This window comes from Mustela nivalis (genome assembly GCF_964662115.1).
Source record: "Mustela nivalis genome assembly, chromosome: 13".
Classification (NCBI taxonomy): Eukaryota; Metazoa; Chordata; class Mammalia; order Carnivora; family Mustelidae; genus Mustela; species Mustela nivalis.
This window is the reverse complement of record NC_139032.1, coordinates 77,605,423-77,624,396: the sequence shown is the minus strand read 5'-3', so window position 1 is coordinate 77,624,396 and position 18,974 is coordinate 77,605,423.

The following is an 18,974-nucleotide window of genomic DNA, read 5'->3' as shown; positions in this document are numbered from 1 at the left end:
CCTGTCCAAGGCCTCCATCATTTAGTTAGTTCTCTCCTGGTCGATACAGCTGAGCCCACACTGCCTGGGAAGAAAGGTATTCCTCATGGGACCACGTTTGCTCTCTTTCACAGGAGTGACATTTCAGCAAGGAGCTCATTATTCTTTGTTCCTGGAGGTGTATGTTTCAATTAAGATCTGCATTGCATTCAGGTAAGAGGAAGGCCAGATAAATCAACTTTCAGATTCCAATTACCTTTTAGCCAGTTTTGAAAGCTAACTGGTATATGGGTTCCATCTTTCCTTACTCCTTGAAATATGTATTATTTTTCTTCCAATTATATTCACTGACAACCAATTGCATTAAAGCCAGTGTTCTTGAAATAATGAGGGCTTAATGATACTGACAGCATTTGAGCCTTTTTAGAATATTGCTTTAACTTCTTCTTTGTTATTCAATCCATTTATTAATTCCTCAAATGTTTACTGAACACCTATTATCTTCCAGGCACTACCCTAGGTGTTGAAGACTCAGCAATAAACAGTCTAGACATGGTCCCTGTTCAAAAGCGCTTACTGTCTAATCACATTCGCAGCCCAGTCGGCAAGAAGATAATGTAATAGATTAAAGAATAAAGCCACCCTATTCCTAAAAATAATAGTTTATATTTGTTCAGCTTATTCTTTTAACAATGTGTTTTACAGACATTATTGTATATTTAGAGGATCAGTTCTGCCATTTCACAGGTTACTTGTTTAAAAAAAAATATTTTGGGGCTCCTGGGTGGCTCAGTGGATTAAGCCTCTGCCTTCGGCTCAGTTCGTGATCCCAGGGTCCTCGGATCGAGCCCCACATCAGGCTCTCTGCTCAGCAGGGAGCCTGCTCCCCCCACCCCCCGCATGCCTCTCTTCCTACTTGTGATCTCTCTCTGTCAAATAAATAAATAAAATCTTTAAAAAAAATAAAAATTAAAAAAAATTTTAAAAATAATTAATTCTCTTTATTGGGGCATGTGGGTGTCTCATTCAGTTAAGCTTCTGCCTTTGGCTCAGGTTATGATCTCAGGGGGATCGAGCCCTACATCAGGCTCCCTGCTCAGTGGGGAGCCTGCTTCTCCCCCTCCCTCTGCTGCTCCCTCTGCTTGCATACACACTCTCTCTTGAGAGAGAGAGAGAGAGAAAGAGGGAAGGGAGGAGCGGAGGGAGAGAGAGAATCCCAAGCAGACTCTGAGCTGAGTGAGGAGCCCGAGCCCAATGTGGGGCTTGATCCCAGAACCCTGAAGTCATACCTGAGCTGAAATCTAGAACTGACTCATAACTGATGGAGCCACCCAGGTACCCCTACACGTTACTTCTTGAGCTACATCCTATTGTTATCTTCATTCTACAGATGAGAAAACTGAGGCTCTAGGGGATTAGGAGATTTAACCAGGTTCACAGAATTAGAAGATGGTAGAGCTGAGACTTGAGCTCAAATGAGGCTGACCAGGCTCCATGAAGTGCCACATTCATGCTAGTGCAGCACAGACTCCCTTAAGTATCTGGTGCTATCTTTACATTTCACAACAAACCACTCACCCCTCTAGGTCCTAACCTCTCCCTCAAGAGAAACCTATTTGCCATGCCTTCTATGCCAATACTTTAAAAAAAGAGAGAGTTATATATTAGGAAAGAATTGAATGACTAATGCGGACCCAGCTTACAATGTTCTGCTTAACTGAAGATGTAAAGCATGGACATATGCAAAGATAAGTATCAGTACAAAAGATACAAAATAAATCCACTTGTATATATCACAAATGTTTAGGAAAGGATGGAGTTAGAGGTATGGGAAGAGAATAACCAGAAAGGACTACAAGAGAAAATGAAGATGGTCAATACAGGCAGGGCTTCGTATGATTTCAGCAAGAGAATATAAAGAGAGCATAGCATTCGCACAGCTGGTGTGAAAAAAAAATCATAGAGGAAGAGGAATTCAGCAGATTTTCAGTTTTTGGTAACAAGGCCAGTGTAGCTATAGCCAGATCTATTATGGAGGTCCAATGAGAAGCACGACATGAAGTATGGGAACTGAGAATAGGATGGGCACTCAGCTGGAAGTTCTCTCCCTGGTCTTGAGCAACCATATAACTTGGAATAAGAAGCATCCACAATTATATGAAAAAATGATCAACGATGAACAGGAACAACTGAAAACTCTTTCCTTACTACTTGGTCTTATAAAATATTTTAATATTCATCATTTAATCTAATAATTTCAGTAATCCCCTAATGTAAATATTATTGATTTCCATGTGAGCTAGATATCATTTTAGGAATGAGAAAATGAGAAATCAGAAATATTAAAAAGCTTTACTCAGTATCATCAATCTAGGAAGGAGCAGGACTTGAATCCATGCCGCTGGCTTCAGCTAGGAGCAACTACAACACCAAATATTGTGTTTCAGGGTAGGATGCAAGAAAGGGAAAGTCAAAGTTGATTCCAAGCAAATCAGACAATGGTTTTTCCTGATTGAAGAGCATGTGGGCAGATACATATAGCATGCCTAGGCTCTGAAGCACTAAAGTCACTAAAGTCACTGTGCTCCCTGTTAACTTGATCATCCCAACTTCCCCCACAATTTCAACAAGATAGTTTTAATAACCTCTATTACCAGGGCTATAAACCAAGAAAAGAAAAAAAAAATCAGAAAAAATCTGTATTACAGGATGTTATTAAAAACAAAATACCTGGGGCTCTGTGTTCAAAAACAAATTATTGCTATCTTGGGAATACTTCCATTGGATTGAATTCTTCAACATCTACTCCATGATCATTTTTCTCCCCCTCCAAGAAAGAGAAGGCAAAAAAGAAGAAAATCCAAGCAACATATTTCAATAACAAAGTAGCCACACCAATTCCCCATGGTGCTGGTAAGCTGCAGAGAGGCAATCAAAAGGAAGGGGAAAAGTTCAGCAGGAACCAGTCTGAAAAATAGCAAGATGTAGTTTGACAAACACCAGTCTGCTACAGTCGCTGCCTTGAGTGGCCATTTCCCCCTCAGAGTGACACTTTTCAATTATGAGATGGTAGCTGAGAACATTCTGGGCGTATCTGCAGCTGGCTGCTATTTCCTTGGCCAATTTTTTACACATGCCAGGAAAATGAACCCTTGTTTTGACAGCCACTCTTTCCCAAACAGTAATAGTAAAAGGGTGGTATGGTATGGGGTGTGTGTATTATGTATATATGCATATATATATGCATATATATAGTGTAATGGGAATCTACTATATGCCCAAGTGATGGTCAGCAAAATTTCCTAGAGAAAAGATCTGTGATCTGATTCTGGTGGGGTTGATTAAGGTTAATGCTAGCTTTAAGATGAAATGAAAAACACTTCAGACAGAAGAAAAATGAATGCACATTTCTTGAAAGCTTCAATAAGCACTGCATATTCATGAACTAATAAGCAATTTGGTCTGACTAGTTCATAGTGTGCATGTTTAGAGTAAGAACGGAATTGGGAGATCATTAAGAAGAGTGGAGTAGATATAACTGATCACCTACCCTTGCATAAACTACTGATACATGGTATGTAAAAAACAAATGAAACACAAGCAATTAATCCAGTTCTGAGAACAGTGACTTGCTCATAGTAAGTAAATATTTGTTAAATTGAATTTTATCAACTCTGCAAATCTTACAGTATCAGACTTATATTAAAAATCCTATTAAAGAGATGGATATCTAAGATATCTTGACTTCAAGAAGCTTATAATCTACTCTGGGAAAAATAAAGTTGCACCCTTACAACAAAAAACTAAAGAAACCAAATTAATATTAAAATATCCAAAAAATGGTAGGAGTAAAACATATGTGCTGTAGAATAATGGAGGAGAGAGACCCCCTAATGGGTTGAGTACCCATGGATGATATCTTAAAAAACATGGAGACCAGGAAGAACAAGTAGGAGTTGGAGAACGTATTATAGGTGTGAGGGATAAGAATGAATGAAGTGTCAGCCTTGGAGGAGTCCACCATAGAAAAGAAAATTTGCAGCAATTGGTCTAAGCAAATAGTGGGGTTATTCTTTGGATGTGATTAATCAGCATAGAGTAGAAGAGAATATACTTTCTTTGGAAGGAAAAGTTTGAGATTTGAGCTTCTTATCTGCCACTTTTTATGTGTTTTAGAAACAAATTATCTACCCCTTCTTGGAATAGGTACTGGTTTATCTGCCTTGCAACTCATCCCTTCTTGGAAAGTATGCTTCTACTCACATACAAACTAGATGCTTGTGCAGAGACAGCCATACTCATATACGGTGGGGTTTTTTTTCACCTTTTAATATATTTCTTTTCCTTTTACTTAAGTATAATTAATATACAGTGTTATATTAGTTGCAGGTGTACAATATAATGATTCAACAATTCTATACATTTCTTAGTGCTTATCAACATTAATGTACTCTTTTTTTATAAAAAGATTTTATTTATTTATCTGACAGAGATCACAAGTAAGCAGAGAAGCAGGCAGAGAGAGAGAAAGAGAGGAGGAAGCAGGCTCCCCACTGAGCAGAGAGCCCAATGCGGGGCTTGATCCCAGGACCCTGGGATCATGACCTGAGCTGAAGGCAGAGATTTTAACCCACTGAGCCACCCAGGCACCCAACATTAATGTACTCTCAATCCCTCTATATCACCCACCTCAAACCACCTCCCCCTGGCAACCACCAGGGTTTGTTTTTCTGTATTTAAGAGTCTGGTTTTCTGTTTGTGTCTTTTCTTTTCATTTTTTGCTCATTTGTTTTGTTTCTTAAATTCCAAGTATAAGTAAAATCATATGGTGTTTCTCAGATTGACTTATTTCACTTAGAATTACACCATCTAGATCAATCCATGTTGTTGCAAATGGCAAGAATTCATTCTTTTTTATGGCTGAATAATATTCGTGTGTGTGTGTGCATGTGCGTGTGTGTGTGCATGCAGTAGTATCTTCTTCATCTCTTCATCTATCCATGGACGCCTGGGCTGCTTCCATATCTTGGTTATGGTAATACGCTTCAATAAACAAGAGTGCATTTGTCTTTTTGAATCAGTGCTTTCATTTTCTTTGGGTAAACATCCAGTAGTGGAATTACTGAATCATATGTAATTCTCTTCTTAATTTTTTGGGGGCACATCCATACCATTTTCCATAGTAGCTGCACCAATTTACATTCCCAACAACAGTGCACCAGTGCATAAGAGTTCCTTTTTCTCCATATCTTCACCAGCACTTGTTATTTATTCTGATTTTGATTTTAGCCATTTTGTCAGTTGTGAGGTGATATATTGTGCAGTTTCAAATTGCATTTCCCTAATAATTAATGATGTTAAGCATCTTTTCATGTGTCTGTCAGCCATCCATATGTTTTCTTTTGGAAAAGAAATGTCTATTCATGTCCCCTCCTTATTTTTAATTAGATTATTTGTGGGATATTTGGTATTGAGGTGTGTAGTTCTTTACATATTTTGGGTATTAACCCCCTTATCAGATATATCATTTGCAAATATTTTCTCCCATTTAGTAAGTTGTCCTTTTGTTTCACCGATTGTCTCCTTGTAGTACAAAAACTTTTTGTTTGTTTGTTTTGTTTAATCTCAATAATTTAATTTTGTTTTTGTTTCTCTTGCTTCAGAAGACAAACCTAGAAAGATATTTCTCTGGCTGTTGTCAAAGAGAATATTGTCTATTTTTTCTTCTAGGAATTCTATGGCTTCTCATTTCAGATTTAGGTCTTTAATCCATTTTGAGTTTATTTTGTGTATAAGAAATTGGTCCAGCTTCATTCTTTTGCATGTAGCTTTACAGTTCTCCCAGCATCATTTGTGGAAGAGACTGACCTTTCTTCAGCTTATATTATTGTCTCCTTTGTCATAAATTAACTGACCATAAAAAGGTGGCTTTTTTTTTTTTCTGGACTCGATATTCTGTTCTGGTGATCCATGTGTCTATTCTTGTGCCAGTACTATATTGTTTATTGTATTATTGATTATTATAGCTTTGTAGTAGATCTTGAAATCAGGGATTGTTGTACCTTCAGCATTGCTTTTTTCAATATGGCTTTGGATATTTGGGGTCATTTGTGGTTCTATACAAATTTTAAGATTATTCGTTCTAGTCCTGTGAAAATGTTGGTATCCCAATAAAGAATGCATTAAATTCGTAGACTGCTTTGGGGGAGTAGGCACATTTTAATAATATTGGTTCTTTCACTTCATGAGTGTAGAATATCTTTCATTTGTTTGTGTCATCTTCTATTTCTTTCAATGTTTTATACTTTTTGCAGTACACAGTACAGATTGTTCACCTCCTTGGTTAAGTTTATTCCTAGGTATTTTATTCTTTTTGGTGCAATAGTAAATGAGATTGTTTTCTTAAATTTTCTTTCTGTTACTTCATTATTAGTGTATAGAAGTGTAACAGATTCCTGTATATTAATTTTGTATCCTGAGAATTTACTGAATTCAATTAATAGTTCTAACAGTCTTTTGGTGGAGTTTTTGGGGTTTTCTGTATATGTTTAGTATCATGTCATCTACAAAAAGTGAAAATTTTACTTTTTCCTTACCACTTTGGATGCCTTTTATTTATTTATTTTTTCTAGTCCAACTTCTGTGGCTGTGACTTCCAGTACTATGTTGAATAAAAGCGTGAAAGTGGACATCCTTGTCTTCTTCCTGATCTTAGAGAAAAAGCTCTCATTTTTTTCCCCATTAAGGATGATGTCAGTGTGAGTTTTCCATATATGGCCTTTATTATGTTGAGATATGTTCCCTCTCAACCTACTTTGTTGAGATTTTATATCATGAATGAATGCTGTACTTTTCAAATATTTTTTCTGCATATACTGAGATGATCAGTATGGTTTTTGTCCTTTCTCTTATTATTGTGATAAATCACATTGGTTGATTTGTGAATACTGAGCCATTCTTACATTCCTTCAATAAAGGTGGTGGTGCCTGGGTGGTTCAGTGGGTTAAAGTCTCTGTCTTCGGCTCAGGTCATGACCCCAGGTCCTGGGATCAAGCCCTGCATCGTATAGCATCAGGCTCTCTGCTCAGCGGGGAGCCTGCTTTCCCCTCTCTCTCTGCCTGCCTCTTTGCCTACTTATGATCTCTATCTGTCAAATAAATAAATAAAATCTTTGAAAAGTAAATAAATCCCACTTGATCAGGTGAATTTTTTTTAAATGTATTGTTGGATTATGTTTGTTAATATTGTGTTGATGATTTTTCCATCTATGTTCATCAGAGATACTGGCTTGTAGGGGGTTTTTTGTGTTTGTTTGTTTTGTGTGTGTGTGTGTGTGTGTGTGTGTGTGTGTGTGTGTGTGTGGTGTCTTGGTATCAGGACAATGCTGGACTTACAGAGTGAATTGGGAAGCTTTCCTTACTCTTCTATTTCTTGGGATAGTTTGAGAATAATAAGTATTAAGTCTTCTTTAAATGTTTGGTCTAATTCACCTGGGAAGTCATCTGATCCTGCACTTTTGTTTGTCAGGAGTTTTTTAACTACTGATTAATTTCATTGGTAGTAACTGGCCTGTTCAGATTTCCTATTTCTTCCCGATTCAGTTTTAGATGGCTATATGTTTCTAGGAATTTATCCATTTCTTCTAAGTTGTACAATTTGTTGGCATATACTTTTTCATAATATTCCCTTATAATGTTTTGTATTTCTTTGGTGCCAGTTGTTATTTCTCCTTTTGTTTATTGAGTTTATTTCCTTTTTTGATATGTCTGGTGAAAGATTCAACAATATTGTTGATTTTTTCAAAGAACCAGCTTCTGGTTTCATTGATCTGTTCTATTTTTATTTAGTTTCTATTTCACTTACTTCTATTATAATCTCTATTATTTCCTCTCTTTTACTGGATTTGGGTTTTGTTTCTTCTTTGTTCTAGGTCCTTTAGATATAAGGTTAGGTTACTTATTTGAGATTTTTCTTGCTTCTTGAGGTAGGCTTTTATTGTTATAGCCTTCCTTCTTATAATAACTTTTACTACATCTCAAAGATTTTGGAACATTGTTGTTTTTGTTTTTTTTTTAATTTTTATCTGTCTCCATATATTTTTTTATTTCTTCTTGGCTGTCCCATTCAATGTTTAGTAGCATGTTATTTAGTCTTCATATATTTGTGGTCTTTCCATATTTTTCCTTGTGATTGATTTCCCATTTCACACCATTATGGTTGGAAAAAAGGTATGATAAAATTTCAATCTTTTTTAATTTATTGAGACTTGTTTTGTGGCCTAACATGTTCTATGCTGGAAAAAGTTCCATGTGCTCTTGAAAAAAAAAAAAAAAAAAAAAAAAAATATATATATATATATATATATATATATATATATATATTCATTCCACTGTTTTAAATGGGATATTCTGAATATATCTGTTAGGTCCACCTGATCCAATGTGACATTCAAAGTCACTGTTTCCTTCTTGATTTTCTGTCTATCTAGATGATCTATCCACTGCTATAAACAGGGTGTTAACGTCCCCTACTATTATTCTACTACTGTCAATTTCTTTTTTTTTTATGTCTTTTAATAGTTGCTTTATGTATTTAGGGGCTCCCATGTTGGATGCATAGATATTTATAATTGTTATATCCTCTCATTGAGTTATTTCTTTTATCATTATGCAATGTTCTTCTTATTTCTTGTTATAGTCTTTGTTTTAAAGTCTGTTTTGTCCAAATTAGGATTGCTATCTCAGCTTACTTTTTGCTTCCATTTGCAAAATAAATGTGTTTCCATCCCTTCGTTTTCAATCTGCATGTATTTTAGGCCTCAAGTAAGTCTCCTTTATGCAGAATATAGATGAGCCTTGCTTTTTTTATACATTTGGTTACCCTATGTCTTTTGATTGAAGCACTTAGTCTGTTTACATTCAAAGTAATTACTGTTAGGGATGTACTCATTACCATTTTGTTACTTATTTTATGGTTGTTTTTGTAGTTTCTTTTCTGTTCCTTCTCTTGCCGTCTTCCCTTGCAGTTTGATGAATTTCTTTAGTGATATACTTGGATTACTTTCTCTTTAGATTTTGTGTATGTATTATAGGTTTTTTATCTGTGGTTATTATTAGGCTTATATGTAACATCTTATATATACAGCAGTTATGTTAAGTTGATGGTCACTCAAATTAGAACCCTTCCTAAAGTATTAAAATTTTATTCTTCTTCCACCAGTTTTATGCATGTGATATTATGTTTTATGTCCTTTTTATTTTGTGAATCCTTTCACTGACTTTTATAATTATACTTTTTATACATAAAGCATATAAAATTATATACTTATAAAATATATTTTATAAATCATGAGAGACTATGGACTCTGAAAAACAATCTGAGGGGTTTGAAGTGGCGGGGGGGGTGCGAGGTTGGGGTACCAGGTGGTGGGTATTATAGAGGGCACAGATTGCATAGAGCACTGGGTGTGGTGAAAAAATAATGAATACTGTTTTTCTGAAAATAAATAATTTAATTAAAAAATAAAATATATAATATTTTATATATTATATTTTATAAATATATAATTAAACTTGCTATATAAATATATATTATATATAAATATATATTACATATGAAGACTTTTATATAATTTTATTGCTTTTGTGCTTTAACCACCAATTTGATTTTATGAGTGATTAATCTACTACTTTTGCTATGTTTGTATTTACTTGTCATTTTTTTCTTTCATTATTTTCTTCCCTCTCAATATAACCTTTTCTTTCCACTCAAAGAATTCCTTCTAACATTTCTTCTAAGTCTCATTTAGAAACAATGAACTCCTTTAATTTTTGTTTATCTGGGATCCACTTTATCTCTCCTATTGTGAAAGGTAGTCTTCCTGGGTAGAGTATTCTTTATTGAAGGATTTTTGTTTTGTTTTGTTCTGTTTTTCTCCAGCACATTGAATACATAATGACACTTCCTTCCTGCCTACAAAGTTTTTGCTGAAAAATCAGCTGATAGCCTTATGGGGTTTCCCTTATATGTAACTTTCGTTTCTTATCCTGCTTTTAAAATTCTCTCTTTATCATTACTTTTTTACTATTTTAATTTTACATGTCTCGGTATGGACCTCCTTGGGTAGTTTTACTGGGGCTCTTTATGCCTCCTAGATCTGCATGTATGTTTCCTTTCCTAAATTAGGGAAGTTTTATTTCTTTTTAAACAAATTTTCTGCCCCCTTTCCTCTCTATTTTCCTTCTGGATTCCCTATACTGCAAATGTTATTACACCTGGTAATGTTGCCAAATTCCCTTAATCTATTCTCAATTTTTATTCTATTTTCTTTCTTGTCGCTGTTCAGCTTTGTTACTATCCATTACCCTCTCTTCCAGCTTACTGATCCGTTCTGTCTATTCTATTCTATTTGATTCTCTCTAGTGTATTTTTAATTTCAGTCATTGAGTTCTTCATCTCTGAATCATTCTTTATTTTCTCTAGCTCTATACTGAAGGTCTCACTGAAATCCCCTACTCTTCTCAAATTCAGTACCTTTTTCTAAAGATTTTGTTTATTTATTTTTTATTATTTATTAGAGAGAGAGAGAAAGCACGAGTTGGCAGAAGAATAAAGGGGGAGGGAGATGGACAAGCAGACCCAGTGCTAATCACAGAACCCAATGCAGGGCTCAATCTCAGGACCAAAGATCATACTTGAGCTGAAACCAAGATTCAGACACTTAAATGACTGAGCCACCCAGGCACCCCTCAGTAAGTATCTTTTTTTTTCTTTTAAGATTTTATTTATTTGAGAGAGAAAGAGCATGAGTGGTGGGAAGGAACAGACGAAGAGGAAGAAAAAGAAGTAGACTTCCCAATGAACAGGAAGTGTGACAAGAGGCTTAATCCCAGGATCCTGAAATCATGACCTGAACTTAAGACAGATGTTTAATTGACCAAGTCACCCAGTATCTTTATGACCATTACTTTAAATTCTTTATTAAGCATATTGCTTACTTCTATTTCATTTAGTTGTTTTGCTGTGGTTTTGTCCTGTTCTTTCATTTGGGACATATATCTCTATCTCCTCATTTTGTATAACTCTCTGTGTTTCTTTCTGTGTATTAGGAAAGTCAGTTATGACTCCTGATTTTGAAGGTAATGGCCTTATGAAGAAGAGATTCTGTGTTTCCCTGTGGTGCACTGTCCCCCATTCCTCAGAACCAGGTGCTTCAGGGATGTCTTCTACATGGGTGGATGTGACCCACTATTGCGTCTGAGCCTCTTTTGCCTTCAGTCAACTGCAATTGTCCCTTCTGCTTATTGTGGGCTAGGTTTGGTAATTGTGCTGTTAAGGGGCCAGTCTGGTGCTTCCATGGGCTTGTAGTTGGGCTGTGTCTTGTGACAAACCACATCTGTGCTCCTAATCTATCTATTGGGTCTTCAAATGCACTGACCTGTGCTGGCCACTGAAAGGCTTTTGTTGGTGGGTGGGGCCAGCAATTAGACCAGATGCCTACTGCCAGGGGCTGCAGATATACTGGTTGGCAGGGAACTCTCTCTGCATTGAAAGTTCTAAGGTCTGACTGCTGGAACTGCAAGTATACTGGTGAGTGTGACTATCTTCTCCTCTCCCTAGTGCTGCAGTGTCTTTGGAGTGGTGCTGATCCCTGCTGTGGTTACTTACAGGATGTGATGTGGAAGAAGAAATTTTGTAGGGACTCTTGCTGAGTGGGATGGGTTGGATGGGGCAAGTCTGCAGGAGAATGAAGTTGGTGTTAGCAAGGTAGATGGAGAATGTTTATGCTAAATCCTGCAAGTGTCCAGCATTCAAGGTTGAATGGTGGGGAGAAAGGGAGAAATGGAACCCACTAGAAATTTTGTTCTCAGAGAAGTCTCCTAAAGATCTGTGTTCCTCCAGCACATGTTCTGAGATTAGTAAATAAATCTTCATGTATACCCCAGGTACTTTTTTCAAACTACCACTTTTATACTCTATCATGGAAAGGCTGTTTATTATGTTGTCCAAGGGTTGAAGCTCAGTTTCCTATTGTCCTCCACCTCTCCCAGAACTAAACCACTAATTTTTAAAGTACCTGGAGTTAAGGCCCATTGGCTGTAAAAACTCATGTAGTTTAATCCCACTGGTTTTCAAAGCCAAATATTATGGGGAACTGTCTTCCCAGTGCAGGTACCTGCTGCTTAGCATGCCTGGGTTGGGGTCTACTGCTCTCTTTTCTCTGTGTTGTGGTGTCCCTCACGATTTTGGTTAGTCTTGCAGGGAGTTTGGTTCCTTACCATGCCTCTCCCCTTATTACCCTTTTGAATGCAGCATCCTCCCTACAATGAACTATGGAAGACCTGTTCAGTGAGTCTTGAGGTCATTTTCTGGGTTAGCTGCAGTGATGTGGCTATTATCCAGGTGTGTCCATGAGACGAAGTGAGCTTAGGATCTACCTGCCCTACCATTTTCCTAGAAGTCTCATACTCTTAGAAGTTTTATCCCACCTTTCAACCATTAGCCTCCTTGACAGGCATAGAAATGAGCACCTTTACCAACTTGGGCTATCCAGAGTTCTTTCCAGGGTATTTATATTTCAATTACATTAAGGAAAGAGTCTGCTCTTTGTGATGTGAGTTCCAAGCTGTAAAAGTAGAGAGCTGTCAGCACCTATGTTTTTAAAATATTGAGGTAGTTGTTCTGCAATGACAGAGAATAAATATAATATGCAAAAAGAAGCCATGGCAACAGGTGGAGACTGATCTAGTGGGAGTGAAGTCCCTGAGTTTTGTTGACTCTGACACCCAAATTTATCTTTTTTTATGTGTGTGTGGTGTGTGTGTCTATACTTTTGTTTGATTCTGTGCATCCTTCCAATAAATCCTCCATTTTGCCTAAGTTAGCACAAGTTGAGCTTCTCTCTGTCTCTGTAACCAAAATAATCCCAACTAACACATTTCTAAAGAATGTCCTCATTCCTAAGACAGAAGCAGCAATCTTTTATCTAAATAGGCTTTTGAAAACTGAATGAGTGTGCATGACAGCAGCACACTAAACACAAATAAGTTGCTGTTGCTATTATTATTGAAGAAAAGAGTAGGTAGTTTGGTATAGGAGCATGCACATTTGATTTTGAACTTTTCTCCAAAATAATCTCAAAGCACAGATGTGTGTGTGTGTGGATGTGTGTGGATGTATAAAACAGGAAGCTGAACACAATATAAATATTAGCTTGCTGACAGTAATCCTCAATGCAGAACTCTCTTGTAAACAGTGATAGCACAGCACTCAGTTTCAAGTCCAAAATAAGATCTGCCCCCTCCCTGAGTATAATTTTTTCTAGCACTGGCAATCACCCAAGGAGAAGAACGCCTTGGTGTGTGAATAAAAGGAAATGGAAAACTGTAATTAAATATCAGATACTCAGGTCTTGGCTACAGAAAGGCAAGAGAGAATAGTCTACTCCTGGGGCTGCTAGTGATCCTTCCTGCTAGTAACCAAGATTCTACCATTCACACTCCAAAGATTCGTCCCCATCCTGTTACTCTGCTCTTCCATTAAGAGGGGCAAGGACAGACTCTGGTTCAGGTCACTGCAGTGCTCTCTTGACAAGATTCTTCTCAAGACCTCTTTTCTGTCATCTTGTATCTGTTGACTTTCACATTCCAGTTTCTTCATTTGATACCTTAAGAATAATGATGGCTCACCTTCCTAATCTCTTAGAGCATTAAGAGATAAATAATTAATTTACTACTGAGATTATTTATCATGTAGTAAGTACTTTATAAATTTGCCTTCATCTAGATAGCATGATCCTAAGGGATGGTTCAACTTTTACTAAAAGGACTTCTTCCTAATTGGTTTTGTTCCATTTTAGGTCACAAAATTAGACTTGAATGTAGGATTTTTAGTTTTCCCTCAACTTTTCCACTGGTCTAAAACACCTGCAACTATAAGCAACAGATAATACCATCTCTTTGTTAAATTTAGTGTTGTAGGATGAGACAGAGAAAATTATGTAACTAAGAGACATAGTTCAGACTGTAATTATAATTATTATTAACTATAATAATAGATCATAATAGCATTTGCTAACACCACCACTAGAACTCTGTCTAGGCCTCATTAATCTGGACTTTATTAATATGCAATATGTACTTATTTGACAGTGGTTCAACAAAAGTTCTCCCCCACATGATCTTTAAGTTTAACTTTTAAAGCAATTCAAAAATATTTGGTAAAAGCATGATTGCCTAACACAGAGCAAGGCTCAAACATGTAATTAAAAGAGTCTCTAGGCTACGAAGTCAGGCTTACCTGGATTTAAACCCTGTAACTGCCACATTTGTATTTGTGTGAATTAGGCTAAATGTAATTTTTTTTTCATTAGTAAAATAGATATGGTGATGACTGAGTTGTTAAAATTCTTACAAGGGCAGTAATGAGCACTCAATAATATATCATGATTATTTCTATCATTCTTGTCAATAGTGATGATAAATAAGTCAGTGAGTATGTATCTAACATAGATACAGAAGGGAATAGTCATGATATCATAGAGTAAAATACTATAGTAGAAATACATAGTGTTATGAGATCATAAATAATTTTCTGATTAATTCTATATGAAGAAGTCAGGAGAGAAGTTGCTATGTGAGCAGTCTTGAAGGAGTGTTTTTTTCTCTGATGTGTGAGGAGACAAAGTGATTCAAGGCATAAAAAAGAATACTCATCATTTTGGGAAATGTAACAATCTGGTGTCATGAAGACAAAGATCATCATAAAGATAAAATTCTAAAGAGAGGCAAAAGGACTATCTTATTGAATACATTAACAAAACAAATGCTTTTTTTTCCCTCCCAGGGTCATAGCATTTAAGATGTTTTTAAAAACCCTAACAGAATAATTTTAAAATCTGTGAACGGTGATAATCATACATCTGGTCTACTTATTAAAAATTATTTTAAGCCTTGGTAGCACTGCTAGCGATGAATTTATGCCATGGTCTTCATATGAAATAAAACAAATATATTTATTTGAAAAGACCCATCAGTTTATTTCTTTTTTTATTTCCACTGAGACAAGGGGTATGTTACAGATGGAAGAGAGCAGTCCATGTAAATACTGCTTTTAAAAAAATTATTATTATTTTAACATGTTTCTGAGTTTTATTAAGGTATTACTGACAAAACTATAAGATTTTTTAAAAAATTATAAGATATTTAAAGTGTACAACTGATGATGTGATGTACATACACCTGGTGAAAGGACCCCCCCCATCAAGTTAATTAACACATCCATCACCTCACATATCTCTTTCTCTCACATACATTGTGCTAAGAGCATAGAACTTAAATGTTCTCTCTCCCTCTCTCTCTCAAGAGAAATCTCAATTGTACAACTCAGTGTTATGAACTATAGCCACCATTTTATACATTAGATGACTTTATTCATCTTAGAGCTAAAAATTTAGATGTTTTATTTCTTTAGAGGAATTTTCTCCCATTCATCTGGGTCAGTAAGATTTGACTATTGAAATCACTGAAAAGGACAGACAAATTATAAATCACTTTGGGTAATTTATTTAACTACTGTAGCTCAGAGTTCTCAGCTTTACAATGGAGATCATAGTATATATCTAATCTGCCTCACAGAATCATTGTTTATGTGACCACATACTTTTATATGACTTCTTTGAAGGCAGATTCCTTATCAAAATCTCCCTCACATCCCTAGAGACTGGGAGTATATAATAGGTGGTTCATAAATGTCATACGGAAAAATGGAAGTAGGTTTGTAGTAGAAACAGCATACTGTGCTATATGAAGGTAAATTATTATTATGTTGAAAAACATCACCAAGGTGGCCTCCTTTCGAGAAAACTGAAAAACAATGGTACAAATATCCATAAAGGACAAAGAACTATTGGAAAGAATCCAATAGTGTGTATATTAGATAGCAAATAGCCATTTCCTTCCATATTGTCTCTAAGAATGATTCAGTCCCCAAGGCACAGAATGGTTCTATGGCCATCTGTAGTTCCAAACAAAATGGAAGAATTGTGTCTGGACTGCTGCTAGTACATCAAATTATTAAATGATCCCTGACTCCACAGAGTGGAGTCTGTCTTAAACAAGGGAACTTAACAAAACAACCAAATCTCCTCCATTGTTGTAGTAAAAGAAACACCAAAAATGACAATAAAATGAAACCACACTCATACCCTGAATGAGAAAAAGTTTGAAGGGAATGGATAAACTCACCTTCGATGAGTGCCTGCCATGTTCCAAGAACCAACACACATGACCGTATGATCATGATAGGCCCAAAAGCAAGCACCCTTACGCCCATTTCAAAGATGAGAAAAGTAGGGTGAAGAGAGGTTAAGTGACTCTTTAAAGTCTTACGCAGAATAAGTGGCAGAGCTAATATTTTAATCACCACCTTCTTACTGCAACTCCCTTTTCCTTTTTCTTCAACAGCTTTTCTAAAGCATCTTTCTCATAACTTAAAATTTACATGAAAAGAGTTGCTGGATAAAATAAGTTTAGGAAACTATGCTAATGCAAGTTAGACAGCCTTAATTATGATAATCTGCTTTGAGAGTTTCCAAGATAAAAATATAGAAAGTATAACCTCATAACATATATTTCAACTGTGCCCTCTTTCTTTTTTTCTTTGTAAAAAATTCCTAAAGAGGTTTACAGCCACCTGTGTTTATTCTTTTATTCAGTCATCCAAAAATATTTGTCAAATGACTGTTATGTAATCTAAACTTCAGGGTTTTAAAAAATGGATAAGATCTTCATCATAAACAATTGAGTCAGTCAATCAATAGTAAAAGTTCACAATCTGCTGGATAGTGTCAAGATAGCATTGAGTCTATGCTGATTCTACCCCCAGGAGTATACATGGGTGGAAAACAATTAAACAAGCAATTATCATTATGTGTAATATGTGCTATTTACTCATTCAGTGAATACTTATTGAACGTTTACTCCGTGTCAAGCATTGGGCTAGACTATCAGAACACAGCGGTCAATATGTCAGTGATATCCCCTGCCTTCAATGAATTTACACTCTGGTAGGTAGACAGGAAGATTAAAAATGTATGTTTTAAATGGATAAAGAAAAACAGCAGAAAAAGACAGGATTAGGAGTAGGTAAATGAGTTGGGGATATAGTATAAAGGCCTTAATGAGAAGGCAAAAATTAAACTTATTCCTAAGTGATAAGAAGTAGCTAGCCACTCAACACAAGTTCAGAGAGGTAGGAGGTAGACAGAGTTTGGTTTACATAATCTTGAAAATTTTGATAAAGAATTTGGGCTTCCTTTGGTGTTCAACGAGAAACCACTAAGGTATTTTAATCAGGGAGCATAACAGAGTTTGACTCACATTTTTAAATAATAATTCCTGCTGATGAAGAGTGGACAGTAGGTACCCAGGGATAAAGCTGAGGGTACATGGAGAGGCAAAACAAAGAAAACAAAACCACTGCTTGTGTTCGGGTGGTCTAATAGAAGTGGAGAAAAGTAGATTAATTCAGAACATATTCTTAAATAAGGCAAGATAACTTGAAGTATTATACTGGGGAACAGGATGAGGTAGTGCGGGAAAAGGAAATACCAAGATTAACTCCCAGACTTCTGACCTGAGCACAGCTGGCAATATCATATACAGAGATGGGAAAGAAGGCTGAGTTAGTAGAAATAGAAGTTATGAAAGTCCTTCGTTGGGTTATCTGAATGCCTGCATAATTCATTCATTCAACTGTCAATGAAGAATTTTCAGTGGAAGTAATATTTAAGTTATATCAGAAGAATGAGTAGGAGTCAGCTAAGAGATGGTACAACTTACCAGTCTGGGCAGGGTGCCCCCGACAGTTGTTAAGATCCTGTGTCTTGGCCTGACTGTGAAGAATATGGTGACTTAAAAAACATGAAGGGCTCAGTGTGGCCCCTTGAGCATTAGGTAAAAAGGTGGGAGGCTGAAAGAGTCTGGAGTAGAGGTAAGAGTAGGGAGGGAGATGAACAATGAGGGTTGCTTACTGGATAGGAGCCAGTTCAAAAGGAACCTTTTAGAACATGACACCAAGTTTGAATTTTATCCTAAGGACAAGGGGAAGACATTAAAGTTTGTTAAATGCAGGAATGGCAGGATTCATCCAGACGTTTAGAAGAATCTCTCTAAATGCATTAAGAAAACTGAATTAAAGTGAGCAAAGAATAAGACGGAGTGCTCTAAATGTGTTCAAAATGGCACACTTTGGGAAACACTGATCCCCTATAAGAGAAAACAAAATTTAAGATTGGCCAAAAGGGGTATGAACATACTTCATGGAAAGATAGTTCTAAAACCAATACTGAAGATAGGATGAAGGGTGAAATCCTTTGGTGAAAGGCAAAACTCAGGATATAATACCTGTAACTAGTCTCTGCGATTCTATGGATTGGACTGGTCTGCTTGGATTGTCCTGGGATAAAGGACTGACTTCAGGAATTTGCTAGAGCTCTCATCTTTCAATGACTTCAGCTATCCTTCTCCATTATGAAAATTCATAATCTTTTACCTTATTTTTTTAAAGGGAAGGAAAGGTGGTATTTCTCCCACCTACGTCTCCGGTTGACGGTTGCTTTGGGGTGATTTTCTAAAAGAAGTTAAGATAGCATAACAAGTTCAAAATGTTTTTTCTAGATAAACTGTGTTTGAAATCCCTGTCAGATGGCTGATTCTGGCCTTCTTCCTCCAATATGTCAAGATGTATTCTGGAATATGAATATTTTAGAGAAGATTGTTTGATTTCAATTTGTATATTTCTATGAAAATGTAAAATCTATTATGTCCCTTTGTTACCCAAAGATAATTAACAAAGGTTTATTTTAACAAACTATGAGCTCATTTCCAATAACATCAGTCCTACTCTGTATCTTCAGCAGGCCCAAAGAATAAAAGGGAGACCTTATAAGAACATATTGAAAAGTCTAGCAGCCCCTCCTCTCTATACAGGGGGA